Genomic DNA, 16,698 nt, shown 5'->3' with positions numbered 1-16,698 from the left:
GGTCCTAAAACTCAATAAACGTCAATTTAAAATAATAATAATAATAATAATAATAATAATAATAATAATAATAATGTTCTTGGAAGATAGAACTGCATTTGTCCTGAATTGAATGGATGTGAGCTACATGCTTTTAAGAAAAGCTGAAATGCTTTTGTGCACTGTATTTAAAATTATTTATATTTCCCCAGTTCTCATATCAGTATAAATTACTACACATAATCTCTTGCTCTATGAGAAATTATACTGACTTTATTTATTAATTAATTTTTTTAAAAACGATCACTCTTATTTAGGTTGAATAAATCCAGACACCGTTTACACCAGCAGAATGAATCTGGGATTTCAGACAGTCAGAGCTTTGTGTCAGGCTTTTCACAACATGTTTTTACTTACACAATCATGCCATATAAAAGAGGAGAAACATGAGCTCACAGGAGTGAGGCTTTTACACATTAACAACTAAGATACACCCAATACTGAAAATTTGAATAGTAAATGTTTTTGAACATGCTACATTATTATCAGTGTAGAATGACTCCCTTTCTGCACTTAATTTAATTAAGTATTTGACTAAAATATATATTGAATTGTACAAGTACAATGATTTTGTGAATTGATTCTACTGACTCACAGAAAAGAACAAAAGGTGATAATTGTTTTAACCTGTAAGGTCAGTCATTCTGTCAGCTAGAGCACAGGGAGGAGTCATTCTTCACAATAGATTCATTCTTCATGTTAGAGTCATTCTTCACGTTAGTCATTCTAGCAGTGCAGGTCCTCTGCGCTATCAATTTGAATCATTAGCCCCTGGCATGACTATGGAGGAAAACAAAACAAAACCGGAGGCTGCGCGGATGGGACAAGTGTCGGAATGGTGGCTAGCTAATAGGCTCGAGCTTTTCACGAATAAAAGGGGAAGGCTATTCCCTTCAACGCAGACTCTCATTGCATAGTATTGCACGCGACGGCCCGCCTGCGCCCGTGGAGCTTTAAGCGGTTTAATTAGCTCAAAAGGCAAGTAAACTGTTATGGTTAAAAATTAGACACATGCGTCATTTGAAATGATGGGAAAGTCCTCGGGACTGAGTACCGCATCATTGTGTGATGATGCAATTCGTCACAAACATGAGCAAGTCCGAAGTCCACCTTTCTCCAATTCTCTCTCCTGAGAGAACACACTCGAACTCTTACACCACTGAACAAAACTCTTGCGACCCATTTGAACGTCTCTCTCATCTACTACATCTGTGTAGACAGCATCACGTGCTGTCATGAATAATTAAGAGACCGCATCGAAGAACATGTAGGCTCATGAATAATTATGAGACACCGACACGTCATCGACATGCCTGTGACGTGTGACACGGCGAGATTTTAAACCAGGAAGACGAAAATAGCGGAAAAAAGTTTAAAATTAACCAGTTTTCTCCTACAATTAAAATTAACGGATGCTAAGATTGTCTTTTATGATGTGCAATACGAACACCTCTGTTAAAATATGTTAAAATGTAGTTTAGTGTTTCATGACGCTTTAATAATGTTTCATGATGCTTTAAGTAAGTTATGCTGTAATCAGCATTCTCTGCAAAAAATAATGTTGATCAATTCCATAAATCCATATAATAACTGCTTTAGTTATTACTTTATTTGTATCACATTGTACAACAGCGTGAGATATTCACTTATTATCTGTATTTGTTTTACACCTCTGTTTTTTTTCTTGTTAAAGTGAGAAGTGTACAGTATGTTGTGTAAAATTAACTAATATTTTCCAATCACCCTTCTGAATTAATTCACACATTTTAACCCCAAATCTAAGTAGAATCTAAGTAGAGAATATTCCAGCTGCAGCAGTAACATGGCGGTGCACAGGTGTGTCACAGTGCTGCCCTCTGCTGCTCAGCATCATCATTACACATGACTCACTCTGAGCACATTCAAGCTTCAACACTCCGCTCATCTGCTCTAACAAGCACTAATAAACATACAAACACAAGGCTCTCAAATCTCACGCATTCAAAGTGAGACACACGCATTTCAACCAGTACACACGCTCACAATTGTGCGGGTATTCCACACTTGACCAATTATATCATTCTGTTCTAGATTTAAAAAAATATCAGCGTGCTTTTTATTGGTTATACTGTACATGGCGTCATAATCTGAAGGCAGCGGCTGTTTACACTAAGTAATAGCAGCATTTTCTTAGCGATTATGCTATTTACACTTATAAAATAAATAGAGATATTTATTCTATTTACACTATATAAAGGTAGCAGTTCTTTACAATAAATGCACATAGTTGTTAGATGCTATTTATACTTATAAATAGTGGCAGATACTATTGGCACCTCAGTATTGTTGTACATTAACAGGATGCAGTAATAACATAGGGTGTAAATGAATATATTTATTAATATTATTAAATTGATGCCACCTTATTGGGACAATAAAGTCCTCCCTACACCTAACCCTAACCCATAAAGTCGTTAGGCACTTTATTTCCACTCTTTTTTATTTTATTTTATAATAAATGCCTTTCCAATCCGATATGTAATGAAAAAGGCGTATTTGAACTCGGGTTGAACGTGTTAAAGGTTACCTTCAGGCTCCACACGCCCTACAGACTACAACACTGTAGACATTAAATGAAGCGTGTCTTTTTCACACAGCAAATTCATCAGTGTTAATTTCCCAGTGTTAAGGCATTTCAGAATCAAGTGTTGAAGTTCTAGTGTTAGATCTTGAGAAATTAACTCTGTCAGTGTAGAAGCTGGTTTACATCAGTGTAAAATCACAGAGTTATAGGTAACCAACACCTGCCAGTGTTATTTCCAACATCCGGGGATTTATTCAGCTCTGTCGCTGAAGAATTTTCCAGACGCCATATTTTTTCTCACTTCACAGAGGATGGAAAAAAAAGCAACTGGTGAGTAAAGCTACTTAAAAGTTTGCATTTGATAGACTTTCTGTGTGCAAATATACTTATATATGTACTGTTAATTAAATTATTTTAGATACAGCGAAAAATTTTAACGGATTATCTGGCGTCGTTTGTGTAGTTGCTAACTAGAAGCCTGTTGATCTATCTTAAACTGTCCTTAACTACTATACATTACTGACCGCTATAAAAATGTGATTTAAAGTCAGTCTAATGTCTGTGAGTGTATTATGTAGTATGTTTCCCATTTTCTCAAACATTAAGAAGTTGTGTGGTATGTCTCGACATGTTACGATTACTTTTTTCCGTGTGGTGCCTAAAAGCATGAATTTCACATTTACACTGCATTTCTGTCTAAGTATAGGCTATTTTAGTGCAATGTAAGCGTAATACTTTTTGGACCACTTAATTCTATCAATTTTAATATTTGATTTAAGTTTCTCAAAATTTCTAACAACACATGTAAGTTTTCCAAAATTGCCAGATTGCTAATATTGTTTCCTTTTACCCCAGAGAACCGAGAGGAGCCACCAGGCCAGCTAGCTAGATAGCTAATTATCTGACAAAATGAGGTAAGGGTTTTAAAAGTATTTTAAATGGTTAGGTTTATCAGTTTTCTCACTAGATCTGGGTTTTGTTATATTTTAGAATTTTTGCCGGGAAAAAATAACTTGTTAATTTATGTGATTAATGTTTAACGCGTTAAAACATATTAACACAAATAATGCAGTATGTAATTTTCCCCACTTCCTGTGGTGCTGGCAGATTATGGCCATGAAATGCAATTTGTTTTATATTTTAATTAAGTCGTGCATTATTATGTTCTCGAATATTCGCTGACAGTTTAAGTGTAAGTGAACAGAACTCAAAAACGCGCGATTTCTTGTTTAAAATTAAATGTGCACCTGCGTGTGCAGCTGAGTATCGTGCGGAATTTCCGTGAAGCGCATGTTACACTCTTCTCTAACTGAAGACAGTACAGAGAAAATATCAGCCAACACAGCAAGAAACAGCTGGGAAGAAGCGCTTTGAATGTTTATTTCCTGGCCAAGTATGATATTAACTGTTCATGTTCACTTCTCATGTTATGAACATGTGTTTGAAGCAGGGTTGGACAGTGTGAACGTTTCACTTGCGTTTGCGACTAAAAATAGATGTGTGCAAACTTTGAAATGTTTTTAGGAGCACGTGAGGGAATAAAAAGTATTACAAAAGCAGCCCCTATTTTTATCCAACAGAAAGGTTGATAACAAAAATGACTGCCACTGCACTGACCCAGTGCTGTTCGCTGAAGAAGGAAAAAACACGTGATCCAGTCGTCAGGGTAACGGGCGCTGTAGACACCACTACCAAAAAAAATGCAATTACAATGCATTATAAATGGGCTTTAATGGAAATGTTACCACGAATTCTATTACTATTGCATAATAATATGCAGTAAAATAATAATGGTAACACTTTACAATAAGGTTCAATTTGTTGTATTAGTTAACTACATTACCCAGTACACTACATAAATTAACATTAACTAACAACATCTTTACCTTCCTAGAGACTACAAGCTACAACATTGATGTTGGTCTTACCAGTGAGTCTCCCAGAGTAAAGGAATTGCGTGCAAAACTTTTGAACTAGGTTAGTGTTGCTGTTGTCAAAGTCTGCATGCAAATAGCCACGAGAGTCACGCACAGATTCTATTCTTTGTTAAAGTTTAAGTTATTATGTGCGCAGTGTAGCTGTAGCCGACAGTTTTGTGGACAAACTTCTCACAGAACATTTCTCAGAGCATCACCATGCATTTAAAGTACACAGATGTGACTTGGGTGAACTTGTAAAAGCCCAGGGTTTGAAGTTCTACAGGCCTTTTGATCTACAGAGTCCTTATGGGTCAGATGATGGTGAATATATTGTACCTCAGTTCATGCTGGTTTGTTACATCTAAGATACTGTGTTGAAAATAAAAGTTCAACTTGATACAGCAACTGATATGTTAGCTGTTCTTTTATTGATGAGTACACACATTTTAAAGGTATGCATTTTTAGGCATAAAGGGTGTATATTACATTTAATGACCTCAATCTGGGTATGAACACTATTTAGTGTTGAAAATAACTCCCATAGTGTTGAGCTATTGACACATTTAGTGTAGATACAACACTTGCTTAGTGTAAATGAAGCCTGTGAGGAGTAAAAATCTACACCAATGATGTTAACAGTGAACACTTTCATAGTGTTGAAAAAGCACTGAGTGTATAAAAAATAACAGTACTTAAAGTGTAAATTTAACTCTATTTAGTGTGGACCTATATAAACTCTGGATAAGTGATAATTTTCACACTTGAGTGTGAATGTAACACTTTCAAATTTGCTGTGTGTGATCAGTTAATCAAACAGACTGTTAATCAGATCAATCAGTGATTTTTTTAGCATTTTTTTTTTTTAATACAATGAACTAGTCTATATGTTACTCAGCCCACATCAGCAGTTAAGTCTGGTTAGCTATGACCAGCTTGACTGACACTGACCAGTTAAGACCAGCCTGACCAGCTAAAAAAAGTGGCCAAAACCCCTCTAAAACCAGCCTGCTCTACCTGTTATGACCAGGATGGGAGACCAGCTAAGACCAGCCAACCAGCTTAGGCTGGTTTTAGCTGTTTTTTTCAGCAGGGATTTACTGTGCCTACTGTCCTGTTTTAGTAGTACTGTACTGTCCTGTGTTGTTAGCACACGTCTTCACGTGCACTTTATGTAAAAATGTGTAGATCTTATTTAGTTCTGTGTCGTCTCATGGTTAGTGTGTTGTTTTATGTAGCACCATGGTCCTGGGGGAACACTGTTTCATTTCACTGTGTACTGTACCAGCTGTATATGGTTGAAATGACAGTTACGTGAACTTGAACTTGGTATTTGATGGGAAAAAAACCCTAACAATCCTATACATAAGGAATACCATTCCATTTTCACTGGTTGCTCCTAAAAACAAAAGAGCAGGAGTTTGTTTTCTAACTCACTGTTTTCCATCACCTTTCCATGTCATATTAATGAGAAATCCAACATAGAAGTAGACAGCAAACACTGGACTCCAAAATGGCTATCATGTCATCTAGACTTGATACTGTCATGTCACTGTCATTTATTTTTCATACCACAGCAGGTTTCAGGCTCAATTCCTTCCTATTATGCATGCAATATCTGAGTAAAAATTATCTTAAAATAAATCATGTTACTGTGAAGTCTTTTGCCCAAGACATACAGTGAGACATACAGTATATCAGCATGAGCCTTTTACTTATACCAAATTATTTCCATAATATAATCATGTTTGTTGTAAAGCCTGGTTGGTTAGCTTTTGACATTTTTTTCAGTAATGTGTAAAGTATCTATTTGCTTATGGAAAAATGTTTTGGTTTAGAAAATATGTATTCTTTTTTTGTAATTTATTATTTATTATTTTTTTCCAATTTAATACAATTAAAAGACAACCAAATGTGGGCACTTGAAAGGAGCTTTATTTCTTTATGTTTTTGCATACAGTGTTATTTTGTTTGTTGTAAAAGGTTAATTTCATCTTGAGCAGTTTATAAACCCGGGTTGTTAATGATAAAGTGTGATAAGCATTCTGCAGTGTGGAAAGGAAAGTGAAACTTACAGTGCCTGGATTAGATGAATCAGTTCACTGAGTTGATTCTTTCAAAGAAATCACTTTAAATGTATCAATCATTGACAGTTAGATTAAATCATCTATGAATAAATATTCTCTAAACTACAATTTTACACCTGTATAATATTCAACATTCATGTTTTTGTAACAGCTTTTGGTGACTGTCACGATTTCCCCTCGAGCTAGCGCTGCAGTATTGCAGTGTGCTCGGAAACCCTCATTTTTGCTTTGTGAATCGATTCGCTTGACTCACTTAAAAGAGTCACTTAAAAAGAACCGAAACTTACCTGGATGTAAAGGGTACAAAGTGCAGCATTTCTTTTGTCTCGGGCAGAAGAGAGGGAGTTCATATCAGACTCAGAGCTCCTGAACAGAGCAGGATGATGAAAAGGTAAATCCAGTAAATCTTCTCTTGTGGTTTTAAAATAATTTGTTTTATTATATCATAATCTAAAAATATAATATAAAAAAGGTCTATTGTGATGTCAAAGTCAAAACGCCACAGTATTATAAAGTATATTTAAGAGGATAAAGGCATGTCAAAGAGGAATATTTTACACCAGGATTGAAACACACACATAGAGCTGTAGAGCTCCTGATGATCTAGAACACTATTCCACAGTTTAGGGCTGATGAGATGATCCTCAGGATTAACAATACATTTCTTAATATATATATTTTCTGCATCTTAAGATTTAGACCTGAGGAAGAACAGGCAGGAGAACCCACAACTCTGATTAAAATGGATCCCAAATTAAGGTTATTGCTCTAATGTACTGGGAAGTCTGGTTTATAGAACTGTTGCCTCTATTTAAGTTTTGAAACTCATTCAGCAGCTGAGATGATAAAGAAACCATTAGGTGCTGTAACAAAACTCTTTTATAATATACTGATATATTCACATTATAAATGCCCATTATTTATTATTTATTACTATTATCATTTTATGTGCAACATCAGGATCCACAGAACAGACCTGCGGTATGCATTATATATGATAATATGCATTATAACAGATTATATCAGATTTATGGAGAACTGTTTGTACCTTTAATCACAATAAAGTAATAAAAGTCACAGGATTAGGTTGGGTTTTGGTGTGTATTAAAGAACTATTAAAGAAGTTTAAAGTTCACCTGTGACACAGAGCACCAGAAATTACTAATCACTATTACTGCCTCTGAACGAAACAAACTAATACAGAATAGTTAATTTAATAGCAAATAAATCCGCACAGACCCTATTACCACTCTAAATAAGTGCTTTATTAAAAGCGTTTAGATTTTAAAGTTGTTAACCCTACAGATAAAACACTCATAAACAGCACTGATATATATGAACATCTCTGTATTTTTACAGCATTTGAATATGCAGAAATATGCTAATCTATTCCATTGTGTTCATGTATTCCAGAAAACAAACACATTATACTTTACATATGCAATATTCAAAAGTAATCTCAGGAGAATTCACTTAACCACAGGATCTTAATCACAGAGCTCAGTTTGTATGGCAGTTTTAGGAATTTGTACTGATTCAGTGATGTTTTTATCACAGAGAGAAACTGCAGGAGCAGCTGGGCGAGTACATCTTAGATACTGTCAAATACATTGAAACAGTAAAGGAGTTTTGTGAAAGAGAATCAAAATGGACCTTACAGAGAAAATCTGAACTCAGGAGGGTGAAATACATCAAAGACCGGGCCGATCAGATCACTCTGAAGTTTGACCATGTTCAGAAGGCTGAGGACAAGGCCAAGGCTTTTGGAGAGTACATGTGGAATGGTCTGACTCAGGTCACAGCAGATTCCAGAAGGCAGAAGCTGGAGAAGGAGCTAGGAGAAGTTTTGAAGAAGACTTTAGAAGGACTGGAGAAACTCCAACACTTCCTGGATGCAGTGGAGAAGCTAGCCGTCACCTCACTGTTTGTGTTTAAGAGCCAGAGGTTAATGCCAATGGGAGTGTGTGCTAAGAATGTGTGTTCAGTGATCTCCGCAGCCAGGATTGTGTCTCCACTTCTCATCCACTTCAAGAGAAATGCAAAAACGTTCTTCCTGCCAAGCCTCAGCAACGTGGATGTCCTGGCCTTGCAGCTGGACAAATACATCCATGTCACTCAGCAGATCTGTGAAAAGATGTTTTTTTCTCACCATGAAGTCAAAACAAACTGTTCTACAAAACTGTGGTTATTTCTCTGCGGATTATTTGGTGTATTATTTGGACGTAATCATGAGTAAGTATCATGCAGACTAATAAACTTTGATCTTTCTTTCTTCTGCGCTTAAACTGAGCTACAGTGCAGGGGTAAATGCCTTGTTTTGTTATGTAGTCATGTTTTTTATCTAATATGTTTCAGATGGAAAAATGGCAAGCTAACATTGAAGTTTAGGAGAAAAAGCAAGGAGTCTGTACAGAAACTGGACAAATATTTAATCCAGCTAATTAAAATCAGGTAAAATTATTTCATTTTTTTTGTCAAATATACTGTAGATAGATTTATGGGGAAAATTATTGCATTTAATTTATTTAGAAGTGTAACCTTTTCTTTACAGGATGGACGAGTCATTCAGGTTAACATTTGTCTTTGGTGCAAACACACAGCACTTCATTAATTTATTCAGTGAGCGCCGCTCCAGGATGTTTGTGTTCCTGTCTAATTTAGAGGAAGCTGCAGTTGAGCTGGACAAGATGAAGATGGGCTCCAACATCTCCACTGTGGCTGGAAGTTCAGTCGGTATTGCAGGAGGTGTTTTGTCCATCATAGGTTTAGCTCTCGCTCCCGTCACTGCAGGCGTATCTTTGGCCCTCACGCTAACAGGTGTTGGTCTCGGAGTCACCAGCGGCATCAACAGCCTCGTTACAGGCATCACTGAAATGGCAGTCAACAGTCATCAAATGAAAAATGCCAACAACATCTTCATCAGGTTTATGGAAGATGTGCAGAAGATCCAAGGTTATATGGAAGAAGTTGCCAGAGTTGAGGGTCCTATAGCAAGTGTACATGGAGTTACCGCAGCTGTTGAAGTTGGGAAACTGGCTGCTCGTGCTGGAGCAGTAGGCAAAAGTATTGATGCTATAGTGGATGGAGTTTCAGCTGTAAAAGTTCTCAGAAGTGAGGAAGTGCTTGCAAAGGCAGTTAATATGGGGCTTCAGGAAGCTAATGCAGGTCGGAGCATCCCAAAACTGGCTGCAGATCTTCCTGACATTGGGCAGCTGGCTAAAGGAACTCCTCTGGCCATTTCAAAGTCAGCCAGGGCGGGGCTCGTTACTTTAAATGCCCTCTTTATTGGTGTAGATGCTTTTTTCATCGTTAACAGTGGCATTAGTCTGGCCAAAGGCAGCAAAAATGAAAAAAAAAAGCCCAGCTCATTCGCTCCAGATCAGTTCTGTGGCGCGTAGAGGTGAAGGCATGGGAGAAGATCTATAACCATCTGTGTAAAGGAATCACGGGGTTTTACAAGAATCTGGAAATTCTTGAACAGCCTCTCTACTTTTAAAGAACAAATTTGACCAAAATACTGACCTGGCAGTGAGGGTGATTATATTTTTTAAGCAATAATTTAATCTTAAAATTAATTCAGCTTAAACTGGTGATTTTAGTAACAGTGTATAACAGTACCAACTAACAATAGCAGTGACAGAAAAATAATAATAACAGAAAATAATAACATAAATCCCAAACATATGTAATAATTTTTTTTAATGTTTAAACAAAAATAAAAGAGAATGTACAAAATTAAAATAATATCAAACTAATGCAATTTTTAAAAAACTCATATATAAATTATGTTATAGAAATCCGATGCAAAAATAGACATGGTAAAATGTTATTTACATGCAGTAGAGTTGGAATTTGTTTAGCATGATGTCTAGATTTAAATTGTACAAAAATAAAGCTATACAGACACTTGGGCTGTGCCAAAGTATCACTACATTTCCAGAGGCAATTCTGCCTTCTATGTTCCTGAATGAATATTAATTTTCCATTAAAATGTTTCACATTTATAAAGACTTCAAGAAAAAATTATGCTTTCAATAAAAGCAGAGTAATGTGTAATCAGAGCATTTTTACAGTTTTAGAAAGTAAAATTTGCATTGTATGTTTAAAAACATTATTATTGTATCATATACAGGTTTCATTTCGGTGAGTGAGTTAAAATGTGTAATGCCAGAGATCAAAATAAACTGAATAAACATGATAAAAGACACAAATTGTTAATAAATTGGTAATAATTGTACTGAAATTCCTGAAATGTTCCATTTTTGGAAATAAAAGCTTTACACTATAACATTCTACTCCCCCACTTTCTATATTGTCTGAGCCTGTTTAATTCCATTTGAATTCTATACTCATTAATTCACTTTTAAAATGTTCTCTCATATTTGATTTTAATACAATGTTCTCCACTAATATTGGCACCCTTGGTAAATAAGAGCAAAAAAAAAGGCTGTGAAGAATTGGCTTTATTGTTTAACCTTTTGAGCTTTTGTTTAAAAAATCACAAAAATTCTCTGCTCTCATGCATATCAAATTGCAAAAAATAAAAATAAAAATAAAAAACCCACAGGTTTATCCAAAAAAATATCTTTGTCTTGAAAGACAAATGAGTCCTTCATTACGGAAGACTTCACCTCACACCATTGAACCAGTTGAGGTGCATAACCTTCAGACCATCCATGATGGTCTGAAGGTTTGGCATCCATGAACAGCAGATTCCATAAGTGTCATCGAGGAAATTCTCGAAAATGGTAGAGGGGACCAACAAGCAGCAACCACACCACATCCAGGCTCCCATGTGAGTAACGCAACCACTTCCGCTGGCCCAGAAGTGATTCCTCAAAAAAATATGATGGTTCTTCAGGCAAATGCAAACAGGTTTCCTAATGTAATATGTGTTTCTCTTTGTTAGTGCTCTTGTGTATTTTTCCAGAGATTTATATAAAATCTGCCAGGTGCTAAGCAAAGCAGAGAGCTCACCTGAGCTACTGACATGTTTAACTCCATGCTGATGTATCAAACCTATGCAAATTTCGAACAAGAATTATGTAAAGCATTCGATCACCTGGAAACGGGAAGTAATGATGGAGAGAGACTGTTAACACTGAAACCATGTAAACATCGTCTCCTGATGATTTTGCATTTCCCACTTTGGTTGCAGTGAGCCGGTGGAATGAACCAGTGTTGAAAACCGTGTTTCCACAAGGCCTCAGTGACACCAATAATTTTGCGGTATAATTTTTATTTATTGTATTTTTCACTTTTTTCACTTATTTTTCACCCCTTCTCTCGCATTTTCATGTTCTCAAAGAACGCTTTTGTTTTTTCGTTTAAAGATAGAAAGCAGAGGCCATCATTGTCAAATCTGCCTAAAATAATCTCCACAAAGCTTTGACTAAGGTAAACAATGGCACCATGGCAAACATTCAGATTGTTCAGTGTGTTGAGTGCAGGATTTTTAGTTATTCTTCCTCTGTTGATAGTACTTGTGCTAAGTGTATATTAGTTATCTTTTGAAGATTGCAGTATTAGAGGTGCACATGCAGACTCTAGAGAGGGTTAGTGAGAGTGAGAGCAGCATAGTTTCTGTAGGGGAAAGTCTGGATGTCTCAGGCAGAGATAGCAATCCCCCAACTCCGGCATTAGAGCCTCACAGCGGGGTGAATGGGTGATGACTCGGTGGCATAATCGCAAAGCCAAAGCTAATGCTAAGGCTCGCCCATGGGAGGACCACTTCTCTCCACTTCATGTGTCTAACAGGTTTGCTCTCTTCATTGAAGCACCCGCTGGGAAACCTGAAAGAGCTCTGGTTATAGAAGACTCTTATCTTAAGGCACATGAAGTTAGTTAGCCCGTTAGGGGCTCCAGCAGCTTTAGTTAGGTGTATACCAGGAGCCAGTGCACCAGACATAGCAGGTAATCTTAGGATCTTAGGCAAGCACAGGTCTTCAAAGATAGTTTTTCATGCAGGAGCTAATGATATACGCCTTTGTCAGTCAGAGGTTACTAAGAGTAACATTGTAGAGGTGTGTAAATTAGTGAAAGCGATGTTCGATGCAGTAATATGCTTTGGCCCCATTCCAATGTGGTGCGGCGCTGTAGCTTACAGCAGGTTATGGTCGCTGAACTGCTGGATGCTGGATGGATGAAAGGTGAATATGACCACAACAGAAACATTCACACCATCAATATGTAGTAAGAGGATTTCATGAATTTTTCAATGACAAAATTGAACATATCAGGCAAAAAAAAATCTATTATTCATTTTATTATTAGTAATATTTTATTGTATACATCAAATTAACTTAAATATTAATGTAAAGTCAACATATCGGATATCAGATAACCAATTACAATGTTTTTCTTCCCTTCAAGAGACTGAACTATTTTCACAATTTCCTCATCAACTTGAATACTAGATCCCTTACCTACATGTTTCTTCAAACAGAACCTACCAGAAGCAATCAAACCCCTTCTTCAAATAATAATTTCTTCCCGTAGCACTTGGTATGTACTTAAATATTTTAAACTACACAGCAAAATCGCCAGTGTTGATTTAACACCAACAGTGTTGAATTCACACCCTTCAGTATTTATATAAGTCCACTGGCCTCATATAAACACTCTGGGAGTTAATTCAACACTAGGGATTTTACTGTGTAGCAGTTATCAAACCCTTGATTAAAGAAACCTGACCTCGACCTCTGTCAGCTGTCTAACTATAGGCCAATATCAGACCTCTTCTTTATCTCCAAGATCTTAGAAAAGGATTTCTAGTTCATTTTCAAGTGGTCTGTTTTAAGGTGTGTGCGTGTGTGATTGTTATACCAGGGTGCTAGTTTTTGTAATTATTTTTCTTATAAGTGCAGCTACCGTATCTAGCATCTAACATTAACTTTCGGTCATCTGATCAAGTTCTGTGAGATCAGAGGGTGATCCAATCAAGGTTGAGTGGACTTTTTTTTGTAGCTGCATATGTTATACTAGTATAAAGTACTTCAAAAGAGTGGAATTTATGACTAGGTTTTTGTGTGATGCCTAGATTATCATTGTAAATGATTGCGACACCTCCTCCTGTGTCAGTTAGACAGGACTGATGTATATAACTGTATCCAGGAGGACTGGCTTCATTTAGTTTAATCCATGTTTCTGTTAAACACATTATATTAAACTCCTGATCAGTAATGTTTTCATTAACAATAAGTGATTTATATGTAAGAGATCTAAAATTTAATAGCCCTAGCTTCAGATCAAAGGTGCTGGCTATGCATTCAGTATGATCTAATTTTATGTTAATTACGTTACTATAACAAACTTTGAGTGTTTCTACATGTCTGATCAGCTCGAGGAACAGAAAGAGTCTCAATCTTGTGGAACCTAGGGGAAATAAATCTGTAACAACTAGCCACCAGAAGGCAGCCTCCCCTGAATATTGAATCACTTCTTCTGTTGAACTGCTATAAAAAGCACATGAACTTGAACTTCCATGCTAAGCCTCACAGTTTGCCAGGAAAATCATGTGAGTTCGAAACCGTGTTTTCAAATTCAAATTCAGTTCAAATTTTATTGGGCACACACACAACACTACACAGTACAAAACCCAGTCAGTATAGCATGGATCCGTTGATGTATCTTAACTGATGTTGAAGGCAACTGGCAGTTATCATCAAAATAATTCAACAAAAATAACTTCAAGACTTTTCGCTCAGGCTCTCTGGTCTCACCTAGTGTATTCCCCACCAAAAGCTCATGTTGTGATATTACCTTTGAAAACTGAAGCACTGAGGCATGTGTTTATCCACCTGTTCTGCAGTGTCATTCACATCTACCTCTGTGAACAGGTTGGTAATAAATGCTATGCAGGCTCTGCGCAGACAGGCCTTCTCGTTCTCTGTTTATACACCAACACAATACAATTATTTATTTGATTTTATTTGTCTTAATTTAGGGGTTTGTGTTGGCTCCTTTTCTTGATATTTTTTCAGTTTATTATTCTTTAATTAATGCCAATAAAATAAAATGACAGATTTTCACTAAATGTTCTGGATTGTGCTCTGAGTCCCTGACCGAGTGAACTAGCATGAGGATGTGTTTTTGTTGAGACTCCAAAGCTCTTCTATAAGTGGCTCTGGATAAGGGTGTCTGCTAAACACTGTAAACCTAATAAACATAAACAGTTTAAATGTAATGTATGTAATGGAGGTTAGGATGGATGCAAGTGTAGATAAGAGCTTTATTATACGAGAGACAGACAGACAAATCCAAATCGTGAAACATAGTCATGGTCATTAACAGGCAAAGGTCAGGCGATTGGCAAATGGGCTTAAACAAAGCAAAACAGAATCGAAGAACAAGGGCAAGAACAAGATCAAAACTATCAACCATGAAACAAGGAGCAAAGGCTTGGTACACGGAAAACTCACGCAATACTTCGCGCCAAGCAATGAGACACGAGGGGTTTAAATACTAAACATAATTGGGGTGAAACACAAAACAACTGAGACTAATGACACATAAGGGAAACAACCAATGACAATATGGGGCGGAGACAGGACAGAAATCATAACAAAACACACGTGTCAAAATAAAACAAAGTCAATGTCACTGACAAACCCGGAAGCGAAAGCTCCGGGTTTTGGAGCGCGCCACGTGCTCCAGTGCTTTGCGTGAGGGGAAATCGTGACACACAGTATATTCCAAAATACACACAGCTGTTTTGTGGAGAACAAGGTTAGGTGGGGCTTTGTGTGCATAAACGAATTACATACTGTACATATAACTGGTTCAGGTGTGGTATAGAAAAGTAGATTTATAAGCACTCCCTCATTCCTTTAGTTCATACTGAAACTAAAGTTATAACTACAGCAGATGTTCCTGTTCATCCAGAACTCAGGCTGTGGGTAAATAACAATCTCAGGCTCAGTCTCTCAATTCAACCGTATTTCATATTCTGTAGAAATTTTCATACATCGGTCTGTAAAATCATTACAGATTTCAGTTCCCTGCTTTTACACAGCTAATTTAGCCAAATCTGAACTGAATACTTACAGGTAGAGACTGAAAGTGTTTCCATATGCTTTATACTGAGTATTAATCACCCTTTATACTCTGATGGGTTGTTTCTTACTTTACAAATATCAACACCAGCACTGCTGCAGCTGATCCACTCATACCTGCACAATAAACACAATCATAACAATGTCAGTGTTGTACTGAGAATAAACCACTACATACAGATATAGGGTAAATGGATCTCATAAACAGGCTCCTCAGTGTGTCTTGCATTGGGCCCAATTTCATCCTCATTTCTCTTCTCACCGGTGGCATGATAAGGACAAAACTTGATGAGTTACTGTTACCACTGCAAAGTTGATTATTTTCATATAACAGCACATCTCCAAGTATTTCACTTCTCTTATACCACAGCAATTTGCCAACAGTTTGACAAAACATTTCGTTGACAAGCATCCCATTTACACCAGCTGCCAAATCATAGCCATGCTGATATTCAGTATAACCGCAGCCATGCTTGTGTGATTTTGCTTAAATGTAATTTAATGTATAGTTTAGAGCCACAGCACAAGTTTCTGCATTGCTGTTTGATAGAAAACCTGGATTAGCTGGGGCTTTTGTGAACGTAAAAAAAAAGTTCGGGTGTGGTACAGAAAACTAGTTTACATATTTACATGTATTGCCTCATTCCTTTATAGGATAACTCTTCTGTACATTGTTTTTGCTAAAACAGATATTAATTATCTATATGAAGTGTATTGGTCACACAGACTATACAGAATATATAGTAATGCATCAGAAGCCTAATTCGATCCACACACCCTTGCTGATTCTCATTTGTATGTCTAACAACACTTCCATTTTACTGTTTGTCAGAAGGAGTAAACATGAGGCATGTTTTTATTTTTCCTCTGTGTGCTACAAATTAATCTCTTATAAATAACTCTGGAGCTTTAACAGATTCTGTGTTTTAACCTCACAGAACAGAAAGTGAAACTTCACTATTCACTTTACTGGCTCATCACTTGTTTTGTCCACATATAGATAGTTTGTGTACATTTAGAAGAAAATGATAAAGTCAATG

At 36.6% G+C, this 16,698-nt stretch overlaps 1 pseudogene; it reads left to right on the top strand.

Moving 5' to 3' along the window:
* Window positions 1–8,154: 8,154 nt before the first annotated feature.
* Window positions 8,155–11,139, top strand: LOC128624848 (uncharacterized; annotated as a pseudogene).
* The last annotated feature ends 5,559 nt before the right edge of the window (window positions 11,140–16,698 follow it).

This window comes from Ictalurus furcatus, chromosome 2, assembly GCF_023375685.1.
Source record: "Ictalurus furcatus strain D&B chromosome 2, Billie_1.0, whole genome shotgun sequence".
Taxonomy (NCBI): domain Eukaryota; kingdom Metazoa; phylum Chordata; class Actinopteri; order Siluriformes; family Ictaluridae; genus Ictalurus; species Ictalurus furcatus.
Note: the sequence above shows the minus strand (reverse complement) of the source record. Positions and strands in the feature narration are given on the sequence as shown.